Source organism: Anolis carolinensis, chromosome 2, assembly GCF_035594765.1.
Source record: "Anolis carolinensis isolate JA03-04 chromosome 2, rAnoCar3.1.pri, whole genome shotgun sequence".
Taxonomy (NCBI): Eukaryota; Metazoa; Chordata; class Lepidosauria; order Squamata; family Dactyloidae; genus Anolis; species Anolis carolinensis.
In genome coordinates, this window is record NC_085842.1 from 29368335 (window position 1) to 29382715 (window position 14381).

The 14381-nt window shown below is 47.5% G+C and overlaps 1 protein-coding gene across 1 annotated transcript in view; it reads right to left on the bottom strand.

Moving 5' to 3' along the window:
- LOC100559385 (C-type lectin domain family 2 member D) overlaps window positions 1–14381 on the bottom strand; it is a 70939-nt gene that overhangs the window by 42133 nt on the left and 14425 nt on the right. The window lies entirely within an intron of this gene.

A 14381-nucleotide genomic window follows, 5' to 3' on the forward strand; every position in this document is an offset into this window, starting at 1 on the left:
AAGGAATATATAAAGTCAATAAAAACAAGTGAAGAATATAGTTCAGAAGTAGACCTTTCAGGAAAGGTCAAATATAGTCCAGGAAATCAATGTCCAATATGAGATATTAGAGTCCAAAGTTGTAATGCAATAACCGAAACACACACTCTGCCGAGCAAAGTGTGGGGAAATTACAGGGTCCTTTAGTCCAATGGAGCTTGATAACAAGGCTGGAGAGCAAACTAGATTCTTGGCAGACAAGGCTTGATTCGAGGCAACAAGAAGCAAGAGACAAGAACAGGGTCCGTGGCGAAGTCCGTCGCGAGGTCCGAGGAACAAGGCAGGGTTGGAACAAGAACAAGGTCCTGGAAACAAGGAACAGGAGTAGCGTAGTCCACACACGATCTCACTCCCGAAGCTGACGAATTGACTCCGCAAGGATCTCCTTGCGGGTAAACACCTATATAGGATCTTGTTTTCCCGCCAAAGAACACTTTCCCTGGGGAACAAGAAATGAAACCCATACTATGTCCAGATGCATGACTCCTTAAGATTTCCCAAGGGAAACAGGCTTAATCAGCTAATTGTCTGGCAGCGATTCTGGCGCTTCGGCGACTCGCCTCCCTAGCGCCTCTATCTCGATTATAATTATCCCGGCGAGAGAACGGGGGAGAATTCTGCCCAAGGCTTGTTTGGCTGACTTCTGGAGGGCAAACATCCTGCAGGTGCAAGGGCTCCAATTCTGGCTGAAACGGTGGGAAACCAAAGTTTTCCTCTTCGTCTGCCACAATAGTACTTGGAAGGGGACTACATGGCCCATGAGACATCACACTATCCCCCTCCTCAAGGCCCCTCTCCAAAATGGGCCCTCTTCCCGAGGTGCGGGGCCGCGGCTTGGCAGGGTAGACCTGATGGAAGCGGCGGACTAAATCGGGGGCATGGACTGTGGAAGCGTCTTCCCAAGAGCGTTCTTCGGGGCCAAAACCCACCCAGTCAATGAGATACTGAAGGCGGCGGCGGCGGAAGCGGGAATCCAAAATGTCCTGAACCTCGAATTCCTCCTCCCCGTCCACCAAAACAGGGGCGGGGGCCGGCCGGTCTGCATCAGGGCGCACACCATCCGCCGGAAGGAGCAGGGAGCGATGAAACACAGGATGGATGCGCATAGAGCGCAGAAGTTGGAGTTTGAAAGTCACGGGATTAAGTTGCGCCACCACTGGGTAGGGACCAATGAAACGGGCATCTAGCTTCCGGCAGGGACGGTGGGAGGGCAAAAAGCGAGTGGACAGCAGAACCCGATCTCCTACCTTGATTTCGGGGCCCGGTTGGCGATGACTGTCAGCGTGGCGTTTATAGTCCTCCTTGGCTTGGTCCAGTTGCTGGAGCAATAGTTGTTGCACTGCTGTGAGTTCTTGCAGCCAGTCCTCCGCTGCGGGGACTTCTGAGGTTTCAATGACTGGAGGAAAGAAACGTGGATGGAATCCATAGTTTGCAAAGAACGGGGTTTCCTTGGTTGAAGCCTGGACACCGTTGTTGTAGGCAAACTCTGACAGAGGTAACAGGGATGCCCAATTGTCCTGTTGGTAGTTTACATAACAGCGAAGGTATTGTTCCAAAGTGGCATTGGTGCGCTCCGTTTGTCCATCTGTTTGGGGATGGTGAGCTGAAGATAAACGAGAGTCTATGCCTAGTAGTTGTTGTAGTGCCTTCCAGAAACGAGAGGTGAATTGAGATCCATGGTCAGTGACCAAACTCTTGGGCAATCCATGTAGCCGGAAAATATGCTGAAGGAATAAATCTGCAGTCTGTTTGGCCGTGGGAAGGCCATCACAAGGAATGAAGTGGGCCAATTTGGTGAAAAGGTCCACCACCACTAGGATCGTGGTATATCGAAGGGAGGGGGGTAGGTTGGTGATAAAATCCGCAGAAATTATCTCCCATGGACGAGATGGAGTAGGAAGGGGATGTAGTAGCCCTGAGGGCTTCTCCCTTCTTGTCTTGGAACGCTGGCATACCGAGCAGGTATTGACATATTTCTCTACATCCTTGCGGATCTTGGGCCACCAGAAATCTCTTAGGATCAAATGCATGGTTTTAAAAAGTCCAAAATGTCCTGCTGGCTTGCAGTCATGACACAGGTGAAGTGCCTTTTCTCTGCCTGGTCCTGGAGGGATGTAGACATGATTTCTGTAGCATAATAGCCCATCCTTAAGTGAGAAGGGAAAACGTAGTCCTTGGCGAATTTGATCTTGAGCCCAGGCATCCGCCTGTTGACTGGCTCTAAGTTCTTGAGCACAAAGGGGTCCTGAAGTAGAGGGAATTGGTTCAACTGCGGTGGATTTGGTGTTTCCCATTGTGAGCGTGGCAAAGTTTTCGGGCTGTAGCAATTGGGATTCGAAGGTCTCTCTGCGCCCTGCAGCATATTCTGGTTTCCGTGATAGAGCATCTGCTTGCTTGGTCTGAGCTGGGGTTACATAATGGATCTGGAAGTCAAAACGTTCAAAAAACAAAGCCCAGCACTGCTGCCTCTGATTTAACCTGCGGGCAGTTCTTAGATGTTCCAAATTACGATGGTCAGTATGAACCTCAATGGGAAATTTGGCCCCTTCTAACCAATGTCTCCAATTTTCAAAAGCTGCCTTTATGGCCAAAAGTTCCTTCTCCCAAATAGTGTAATTTCTCTCTGGGGCTGTTAGTTGACGGGAGTAAAAAGCACAAGGATGAAGATGTTCTTCCACTGGTTGCATGAGTACAGCCCCAATTGCCACATCAGAGGCGTCAGCCTGCACAACAAAAGGGGTTTTAGGATCAGGGTGCTGTAGAATTGGCTGGGACGTGAATAACTTCTTTAGTTGCTGGAACCCTTTCTCTGCTTGCTCCGTCCAGCGGAAAGGCTGTTTTCCACGGATGCAGCTGGTGATTGGGTCAGACCAGCGGGCAAAGTCTGGAATGAACTTGCGGTAGTAGTTCGCGAACCCCAAGAAGCGTTGCACTTCTTTCTTGTTGGTTGGCGCCCGCCATTCCAATACTGCTGAAACCTTTGCCGGGTCCATGGAAAGTCCTAGTGGCGAGACACGGTATCCCAGGAAATCTACCTCTTGTAGATCAAAAGCGCATTTTTCCAACTTGGCATATAGTCCATGATCCCGCAATCGTTGTAACACCAATCTGACGTGGTTCTCGTGCTCCGATTGTGATCTATAAAACACCAAAAAATCGTCCAAGTAGATGATCAAGAACCGATCTAGATAATCCTGGAAAATATCATTGACAAAGTGCTGGAACGTTGTGGGAGCTCCACATAAACCGAAATTCATGACCAGGGACTCGAATAATCCGAATTTAGTCTGGAAAGCGGTTTTCCACTCGTCCCCCTCCCTGATGCGAACTAGATTGTAAGCCCCCCGGAGATCCAGCTTGGTGTAAACCTTGGCCCCTCGAAGCCGGTCTAATAGATCCGAGATCAAAGGCAGGGGTAGCGGTTCCGCTTCGTGATATTGTTCAATGCTCTATAGTCCACAACCAAGCGTAGGTCCCCTGACTTCTTTTTCACAAACATCACCGGGGAGGCAGCTGGGGATTGAGAGGGTCTGATGAATCCCTTGCGAAGATTTGACTCTATGAACTCCCTGAGAGCTTCTTGCTCTGGTTCCGTCAGGGAGTAGAGGTGTCCTCGCGGGATCGGGGCCCCCTCGACCAAGTCAATGGCACAGTCATATGGTCTATGTGGGGGTAGTTTCTCGGCTTCCTTTTCATTGAAAACATCCCAAAAGTCTGAATATTTCTTGGGTAAGGTGATGATGGGCTCAGCGTCTGTGGCATGGCAGACCTTGGCTACTAGACAATGGTTTTGGCAATATTTTGAAGCAAACTGTAGTTCTCTGTTGGTCCAGGAGATGTTTGGGTCGTGGAGCGTCAGCCATGGAATTCCCAAAATCACAGGGAAGTGGGGCACCTCGGTAACAAAGAAGGAAATCTCTTCCAGGTGTTCCCTTATCCACATCCTGGTGGGTTCAGTCCATTGACTTACTGGACCCGTCTTTAGGGGACGGCCATCGATAGCCTGCACCACCCGGGCATTCTTGAAATCGTGATATTGTAATCCCAGAGAGTCGGCATACTCTCTATCGATGAAATTGTTTGTTGCCCCTGAGTCTATCATGGCATGGATCATGACGGGTCTTTTTTTCGCTGACCACAATGTGACCACTAGGAGAAATAGGACCCCGGTTTGCGGCTCTTGAGTGGGGTTCTTGACCGGGTTGGCGAGCCTCTCTACGCCCGGTCGCTGGCTTCCCCCGCCGGCTTTGCGCCAGCCGCCTCGGCCGTCTCCGCGGAGGACGCCGCCGCCAAGCGAGCGGCGGGCTTTCTCTTGGCTGGACATTCTCTGGTGAAGTGGCCCCCGTTCCCGCAGTACCAACAGAGGTTTAAACGTTGGCGGCAGGCCTTCTCGGCAACATCTAATCTGGGACGCACATTGCCCAACTGCATCGGCTCCTCCTCGCTTCCTCTGGGGTATGGGGCTGGTGGCGGGGGTCTCCACACTGGACGCGGCTGAATACTGGCGGGAGCGGGAGGTTTCACTCCTGCTCTTCCACTCTGGCCTCGGAGCCACTGTTTTTTGTTGGCAAGCAGGACTTCGGCTCGTAAACATTGATCGATAAGTCTCTCAAGAGAGTTTGGAGGATCCACCTTGGAAATTTCTTCCTGCATCTCGAAGTTGAGACCCTCACGAAACTGTCCTCTGAGGGCTATATCATTCCAACCGGTGTTTTGGGCCAGCACTCGGAACTCGGCTATGTACTGGGACAACGGCCTGTCCCCTTGGAAGAGACGCCGGAGTTTATGGCCGGCCGCCTCCACATTGTCCTCGATCCCCCATGTCGCCTTAAGGTGGTTCAGGAAATTTTGCACGGAACTTAGGTGCATGGAGCCCGCATCAAATATCACCATCGCCCAATTGGCCGCTGGCCCTTCTAGGAGACTGTAAATCCACGCCACCTTGACATCTTCTTGGGGAAACTCGGCTTGACGGGCTTCTATGTATGCCTGGCATTGGCGACGGAAAACATGAACCTTGGAAGCTTCTCCGGAGAACTTGGTTGGAAGCGCCAGGCCAGGGAGCCAGACACCTCGTTCCTTCAAGCCCCGGATTTCTCCCTCCTGCGTATGGAGTGTATCACGGATTCTGTCTAATTCATCCTTGGAAATGGTGTAGCTGAGTGGTTGGGCTTCCACCCCGGTTCCTGTAGACATTCTGGTCTAGGTTAGTTGGTGCTTAGGGTGGCGGAGTCAAACTGTCAGGACCCAGGCTGCAGAGCACCAATAACCATGCACAGAGACCAGAATCTATCTAATGTCTTTATTAAAGGAATATATAAAGTCAATAAAAACAAGTGAAGAATATAGTTCAGAAGTAGACCTTTCAGGAAAGGTCAAATATAGTCCAGGAAATCAATGTCCAATATGAGATATTAGAGTCCAAAGTTGTAATCCAATAACCGAAACACACACTCTGCCGAGCAAAGTGTGGGGAAATGACAGGGTCCTTTAGTCCAATGGAGCTTGATAACAAGGCTGGAGAGCAAACTAGATTCTTGGCAAACAAGGCTTGATTCGAGGCAACAAGAAGCAAGAGACAAGAACAGGGTCCGTGGCGAAGTCCGTGGCGAGGTCCGAGGAACAAGGCAGGGTTGGAACAAGAACAAGGTCCTGGAAACAAGGAACAAGAGTAGCGTAGTCCACACACGATCTCACTCCCGAAGCTGACGAATTGACTCCGCAAGGATCTCCTTGCGGGTAAACACCTATATAGGATCTTGTTTTCCCGCCAAAGAACACTTTCCCTGGGGAACAAGAAGTGAAACCCATACTCTGTCCAGATGCATGACTCCTTAAGATTTCCCAAGGGAAACAGGCTTAATCAGCTAATTGTCTGGCAGCGATTCTGGCGCTTCGGCAACTCGCCTCCCTAGCGCCTCTATCTCGATTATAATTATCCCGGCGAGAGAACGGGGGAGAATTCTGCCCAAGGCTTGTTTGGCTGACTTCTGGAGGGCAAACATCCTGCAGGTGCAAGGGCTCCAATTCTGGCTGAAACGGTGGGAAACCAAAGTTTTCCTCTTCGTCTGCCACAATAGTACTTGGAAGGGGACTACATGGCCCATGAGACATCACAGGTGTTCCTTGGGGGGGTAAGTTCCTCGCCAAGATCATCGCAGCCTCTGAGTCCACCATCATGGCCCCTGATACCCTCGGGGGGAGTTTTCCAGGAGGTGACAGTCTTGGAATGCTCATTTGGGGGATATTGCCCTTTTGGGGCGAATTCTGATGACACCTGTCCCTGGTCAAACCAAAAATCTAGGAAGGCCATGGGGGCCATGAGGGCAGATCCGCCTCAGTGGATGGAAGCAGAGCCATTGGACATTTCTGCAATCCTGCAAAAGAATCCAAGGACGATCACCGAGGCCCAAAAGCCGGAAGATCGCTGCAGACGTCGTTGTCTTCCCTTGTCCAAAAGACAAGCTCAGATCAAGGCCTTGAAAATGGCGCCTGGTGCGGGGATTGTTAAAAGGGAATTGACCTCCCTATGGCTAAGTCCCAAAGAGAAACAGCACATGTGTAAACGCCGTACGAGAAAGAGATGGAAGCACCATCTAGGGAAAGACCCTATTTCCGGTGAGGACATCTCCAAAGTAACTGCTCTTGAGAGGAATCCACATGAAGTGGTAGTTTCCGGTGGGAGCTCCTCTGGAGGAGATGTCTCCGGCCGAAGAAACTCTAAGGGGGCCGATGCTGAGAAAAATACTGAAGAAGCTCTAACTCAGGATGCCCCAGTGAGTAAGATCGCACCCAGAGGGGCTTTTGCGAGGGCAGAGAACATTTCCGCCGACATACAGAACAGAGAACTGCCCGGAAGTCAACGTTCTGAACATGTGTTAGTTAGAGCCACAAGCCCTAGTTCATCGAAACACAGAGCCCAGCAGAAAGGCTACAAAATTAGAACTTTTTGGGGGGCTGGTTTTAGGGCCAGGACAAGAATGCCGAAGGCACTTTCAACACAAAGGATGAATACCTCTCCAGTTAGGGCCACTATTAATACAAACGGGGAAGATAGAGCCACAGAAGAGGGTCATTCCAAAAACCCAGCAGCTGGGGGCTCATCCCCTCGGTGCAACGGAACACCTGCACGTCCTAAACGATGTTTAGGAGACTTCGCATTTACTCCAACTCCGCTGTGCCCACAGGCTGGTGCTCAAAGTCATACCCCCTCGGGCCTTGCGTCATTCCCTTTTCTGGAGGTGGTTCTAACATCGGGTACCTAACTGACACTACAGACGAACCCAGAACTGGGAGGACGATTCCAGTAATCATCGGGAGAGGGATATATGAGAATGATAGCATGCTGGTCTCTAAAAAGAGACAAAGTCAGCGACAGATTCGGACTTCATCTGTCCTACGTGATATTCCCAAGTGTGATAACAGTGGTCCTAGGTCAAGTGCCAGAGTGAGGTCGAGTCGATTGGAAACTCGTTCTATTTCCAACTTGCGTTCCATCCCTAGGCATACGGCCGAGAAGGTGCTACCAACGCCCCTCCTGTCCCTGCTACTATTCAATGCTAGGTCTATTGTCAACAAAACTGCTACCCTCTCTGACTTTATTCTCAATCAAGCAGCGGACCTGGTTTGTATTACAGAGACCTGGATCCGTGAGGGTGATAACATTCCCTCACATGAACTGACACCTCCAGGCTTCCAGATATTTCAACAGCCACGGAGTGGGGGTCGGGGTGGAGGGGTAGCAATACTCTCCCGTGATTATTTTACCATCAAAGCTATTCCAACTCCAAAGATAGCTGGTATTGAGTGTATTGGTGTGGTCCTGGCTAGCAGGGAATCCCTAGCCATTCTTGTAGTTTACCACATGCCTGGGTCTCTGGGAGAGAGTCTGCTGAATTTATTAGATCTTGTGGCGGACTGGGTCCTGAAGTTCCCCAGACTTATTGTTCTGGGTAACTTTAATGTACATGTCGAGGCACTGCCATCTTCATCTGTGACTAAGGACCTAGTACCGACCTTTGAAGCTCTGGGGCTCTCACTACTCAAGACTCGCCCTACTCACCGGGCCGGCCACACTTTGGACCTGATTTTTAATATCGGAGTACAAACATCTCTATCTGTGGTAATTGATGTTCCCTGGTCTGGTCACGCTGTCCTGAAGGTCCGGATTGAGATTCCATCTCCTCCTCCCCATCCTGCCACACCAATCTTTGCTCGGTCTAGAAGACTCATAGAACCTGCTAGGTTCTTGAATGCCCTTAAGGGCCTGGGAACTGCGTGCGTCACTCTCAATGAGCTAGTCAACACCTGGAACGTCAGTTTGTTGGCTGCCTTGGATGAGATTGCCCCCAGATACCTTCTTCGCCCTCACCGGAATCGCTGCCCCTGGTACACTAATGAGCTATGGACGATGAAGCAAGCACGAAAGCGGCTGGAACATCGGTGGCGACGGAAACCCGACGAGGTGTCACTGTCCGCTTTCAAGGCTTTTCGCAGGTCCTACGAATCAGCCGTCAAGGATGCTAAAAAATCTTACAATTCCTCCTTAATAGCCTCTGCTAGATCGCGCCCAGCTCAAGTATTCAAAATCGTTCGTGCGTTGACCAGTCTGGCTCCCTTAGTCCAAAACCCAGCAACCACGGCTCTTACAGCAAAGGCATTCTAGAAGTTTTTCACTGATAAAATCACCGTGCTTCGGCAGGAACTGCTCCCTACAGTTGATACCTTAAGTGAGCTTTAGACTTTGTGGCCGCTTAGTGGGCCTATCTTTGACCGATTTACTCCACTTGACAAGGAAGATGTCGCTAGAATCCTAGCTGTTGCAAAACCAACCACCTGTTCCCTTGATCCGTGTCCCTCCTGGCTGGTGAAGAGCTGCCTGGAAGGTCTACTCGATCCGTTGAGTAATATCATCAGTGGCTCTCTTGAACAGGGGGTCTTCCCGGACAACCTAAAAGAGCCAAGGGTTCGTCCCTTGCTAAAGAAGCCTAGCTTGGATCCCATGACCCTTGCCAACTATCGTCCTGTCTCCAATCTCCCATTCTTGGGTAAGATGATAGAGCGGGCTGTGCTGGGACAATTGTGATGACTCATGGGCCATGTAGTCCCGTTCCTAGTACTATTGTGGCAGATGAAGAGGAAAACTTGGGTTTCCCACTGTTTCAGCCAGAATTGGAGCCCTTGCACCTGCAGGATGTTTGCCCTCCAGAAGTCAGCCAAACAAGCCTTGGGCAGAAATCTCCCCGGTTCTCTCGCCGGGATAATTATAATCAAGATAGAGGCGCTAGGGAGGCGAGTCGCCGAAGCGCCAGAATCGCTGCCAGACAATTAGCTGATTAAGCCTGTTTCCCTTGGGAAATCTTAAGGAGTCATGCATCTGGACATAGTATGGGTTTCACTTCTTGTTCCCCAGGGAAAGTGTTCTTTGGCGGGAAAACAAGATCCTATATAGGTGTTTACCCGCAAGGAGATCCTTGCGGAGTCAATTCGTCAGCTTCGGGAGTGAGATCGTGTGTGGACTACGCTACTCCTGATCCTTGTTTCCAGGACCTTGTTCTTGTTCCAACCCTGCCTTGTTCCCCGGACCTCGCCACGGACTTCGCCACGGACCCTGTTCTTGTTTCTTGCTTCTTGTTGCCTCGAATCAAGCCTTGTTTGCCAAGAATCTAGTTTGCTCTCCAGCCTTGTTGTCAAGCTCCATTGGACTAAAGGACCCTGCATTTCCCCACACTTTGCTCGGCAAAGTGTGTGTTTCGGTTATTGGATTATAACTTTGGACTCTAATATCTCATATTGGACATTGATTTCCTGGACTATATTTGACCTTTACTGAAAGGTCTACTTCTGAACTATATTCTTCACTTGTTTTTATTGACTTTATATATTCCTTTAATAAAGATATTAGATAGATTCTGGTCTCTGTGCATGGTTATTGGTGCTCTGCAGCCTGGGTCCTGACAACAATTGCAACAATTTCTGGATGATACAGCTAGCCTGGACCCTTTCCAGTCAGGCTTCCGCCCTGGGCATGGGACGGAGACAGTCCTGGTTGCCATTACAGATGAACTTCGTCACCAGTCTGATAGCGGCGGATCAGCGCTACTGGTACTTCTCGACCTTACGGCAGTGTTTGACACCGTTGACTACGATCTAATGATTCACCGTCTCGCCATGTCTGGAGTTCGCGGTCAGGCCCTCAATTGGTTCAACTCATTTATGCGAAACCGGAGGCAATGCGTGGAGCATATGGGTCAAGTCTCTGACAGATCTCCCCTCCTATGTGGGGTACCCCAAGGTGCAATTCTCTCCCCTCTTCTCTTCAACATCTACGTTAGACCCCTTGCTAGTTTGGCTCAGAGTTTTGGCCTAGACTGCTATCAATATGCAGACGACACCCAACTCCTTCTGCGCTTGGAGCCTGGAGCAACGTCAATACCAGACAATTTCACCTTATGTCTGGAGGCTCTGTCGAACTGGCTACGTGTTAGTAGACTGAAGGTGAACCCGGCAAAGACTGAGATTCTCTGGCATGGCCGTTCAACTGGTCTTACCCACTTGCTACCCACCTTCGATGGTGCTGCCCTATCTCCTTCGCCCACCGTTAAGAGCCTGGGTGTCGTTTTAGATTCGCAGTTGACAATGGAAGCTCAGGTCGCTACTACCAGCAAACAGGCCTTTTTCCACCTACGACAAGCGAGGCAATTGGCACCCTATCTATCTGATGAAGCTCTGGCAACAGTCATCCATGCCACGGTCACATCTAGGCTGGACTATTGCAACGCGCTGTATGTTGGCCTTCCGATGTCCACGTCCCGGAAGCTCCATATTGTTCAGAATGCGGCAGCCAGGCTACTCACAAGAACACCCATGAAATGCCACATAACACCAGCATCTGCATTGGCTTCCAACTGATTACCGTGGTCTATATAAAATGCTAGTCCTGACTTTTAAAACTCTTTACGGCCAGGGCCCATCGTATCTTAGGGACCGTCTCTCCTTCTCCCATCATCTGAGGTCGCAACGACCATCCCAACGAGACTTACTCTATGTACCGGGTCCTAGAGAAGTGCACTTGGAGAGGACCAGGCACAGAGCTTTTTCTGTTTCTGCCCCTGCCTTATGGAATGCCTTGCCGCCCTATATGAGAGCCATGCGTGAGTTAGGGTCTTTTACCCTCGCACTCAAGACCTGGCTCTTTACTAGAGCTTTTAATCTATTTTAATTTTAATATTTGTATGTATGTATTTTTATCCTTTACAATTTTATCTTGTAAATCGCCTAGAGCATCGTGGATGGAGGGCGATCAATAAGTAATTAAATGATGATGATGATTTTAGAATTCTCTTTGATGAGGTGGCTTTTATATTTATTCAATATTATTAATATGTTTTTTAATAATACATTTCCTATTTGGTTGATTTCCTTTTTAAAATGTTCCTTAAAATACATTTTCTAATCTCATTTCTATATCCTTAGTAGTTGTTTCCATCCAGTCTATATCCACTTTATTTAGCATCCCTTCTACCACATGTCTCAACTGGTTTGCTTCATAATAACTTTTGATTTTGGGTTATCCTAGTCCTCCTTCCTTTTGTGGTTTGTACCAATAGCATTTATTTATTCTGTTTTCCCCCCATTATTACAAAATTTGTTTGTTAATTGTTGCCATTTATTCAATTCAGTTTCTGATATTTTGAGGGGTATCATTCTAAATATAAAATTTTCCTTAGGTAATATTTTCATTTTAAATAAAGCAATTCTGCCAAACCAGGACAAGTGTATGTTGTTATATTCCTTTAATCTTTTTTCTGTCTCTTTCCTCAAGGCCTCTAAGTTTTTCCCTTCTATTTCAATTAGGTCCTTAGTTACTACTATTCCTAAATATTTTATGTTTTCTTTTAGAGTTATTTTTATCCCCCTCTGATTTTTGAAATTTTCCTCTTCTTGTTTTGTGTAGTTAAATAGTATCATTTCTATTTTTCCAGTTTATTTTCAGCCCTGTTATTTCTCCAAACTTCTTTATAGGCTCTCCTATTATTTCCATTTTATCTGCTATTCCTTTTAGAGTCAAAATTGTGTCGTTGGCAAACAAGCTAATTTTATCCTGACAGATGGCCATCCAGGCTCTGCTTAAAAGCCTCCAAAGAAGGAGCCTCCACCACACTCCAGGGCAGAGAGTTCCACTGCTGAACAGCTCTCACAGTTAGGAAGTTCTTCCTAATGTTCAGGTGGAATCTCCTTTCCTGTAGTTTGAAGCTATTGTTCCACGTCCTAGTCTCCAGGGCAGCAGAAAACTAGCTTGCTCCCTCCTTCCTATGACTTCCCCTCACATATTTATACCTGGCCCTCATCATGACTCCTCTCAGCCATCTCTTCTGCAGGCTAAACATGCCCATCTCTTTAAGCTGCTCCTCATAGAGCTTGTTCTCCATACCCTTGATCATTTAGTTGCCCTCCTCTGGACACATTTCAGTTTGTCAATATCTTGCTCATGTTTAACTTGTTGTCCACAAGGACTCCAAGATCTTTTTTACACGTACTGCTGTTGAGCCAGGCATCAAATTATTATGTTTCAGAATTAGAAACACAGACATGCCCGTACAGTGCAAATCCCATATCAACATGGGATACCTTCCAAAATACCCTACACCCATGGATACCCGAAACAGTGAATAGTAGCAAACCTATATTTTGACTATACTTGGGCTGAAAGAACACTATGATAGTGATGGAGAACCTATAGCCAGCCACAAACATTGGTGAAGGTCAGTGAAACCATAGACAGCAAATCTGTGGATAAGATGTTGTACTGTATATCTTATACTATAGGATGGCAATGGAGGACATCTGGTCACCAACAAACACTTCCTGGGAGGCAAGAGTGGGTTGGAGTGAGAGTAAGTGAAACCATTAATAGTGAATCTATGGATAAGGGGTTTACCTGTTTACCTGTATATCATATCAAAACCTAGAAGAATTGTCTACAAGAATGTCTGAATGTTTCATGATAACTATGTTGGACAGACGATAGCAAAAATATGAGTAAAATAATTTTAGGCATAACAGAAATGTAATTAATCTACAGTAATCAGCAACATTCTAGACTCCTCGGCATTAAGAATCTTTGAAGTTCTGAAATAAAATGATAGTAGTACATGGCAATAAGATCAGTACAGCTCTTTACTCACCAGATAATATAATGATGGGAATGATTATTATTATTATCAGGCTTCCAATTGCCAAGCTCAAAATTAGTCTGCATTTTTCATTGGATCCTTTTTTCTTTCTGAGGCATAAAGAGCTTTTCCAGGCAGACTCTTGAAGGAATTAATAGAAAGTGTAACATTTTGATTCAAGGTACATCTATCCTTCTTACAAGAACTCAGAATCATGCTCAATGAAAGAAGAGAAGTTGGGATTGGCAATTTTTTTTTTACATTGACCTTCTTTCTGTGCCTTTAAAAATCTTCAAAAGTAATTATGCAATAAAAACAGCATGTTTCTGTGAAAAAAACATTTTTAAATCATTAAATGCCTAGCCAGATCCGGATCAGAACCAAGGCCCCTTCTACACCACTATATAAAATCTGGATTATCTGCTTTGTACTGGATTATATGGCAGTGTAGAAGGGGGGCTCACTTTCTTCTCATGTGATGAGTGAATGCAATATCTTCTGCCTGCAATACCACAACTTACCATTTGTAGAGTCCTCTTCCTTCAAATGAGAGTCTTCGATTTTGATGATTTCATCCATTATTGCATTTTCTTTTGCATGTGGATCCAAGGCACAACTGGACTGCCATCCTTCTTTTCTTTCCTGAGTTCCACCCATCTATTTCCCTTTCAAATCAATTTATAGATGTTGGGTAGTCAATTATTCTTGTAGGCCAAAACACCTTGGGACCCACAGGTTGAGAATCACTGCTTTAGAGGACCCAAGCCCCTTCTATACTGCCATATAATCCAGATTTTCAATGCAGATAATCCACATTATCTGCATTGAACTGGATTATATGAGTCTACAGTGCCATACAATCCAGTTCAAAGCAGATAATCAAGATTTGTTATGGCAGTTTAGATGTGGCCCCATATCCTGGAATATAGGGCAGTGTAAATCCAGCCTATGCCTTTTCTGCCTTTCATAACCTGGAATATAGGGCAGTGTAAATCCAGTCTATGCCTTTTCTGCCTTGGGGCCGGGAAGTGGCGCAGGCTGGTGAGCAGCCAGCTGCAATAAATCACTCTGACCAAGAGGTTATGAGTTCGAGGCCAGCCCGTGGCGGGGTGAGCACCTGACAATTAAAATAATAATTAAAAAATAGCCCCTGGTCGTTGCTGACCT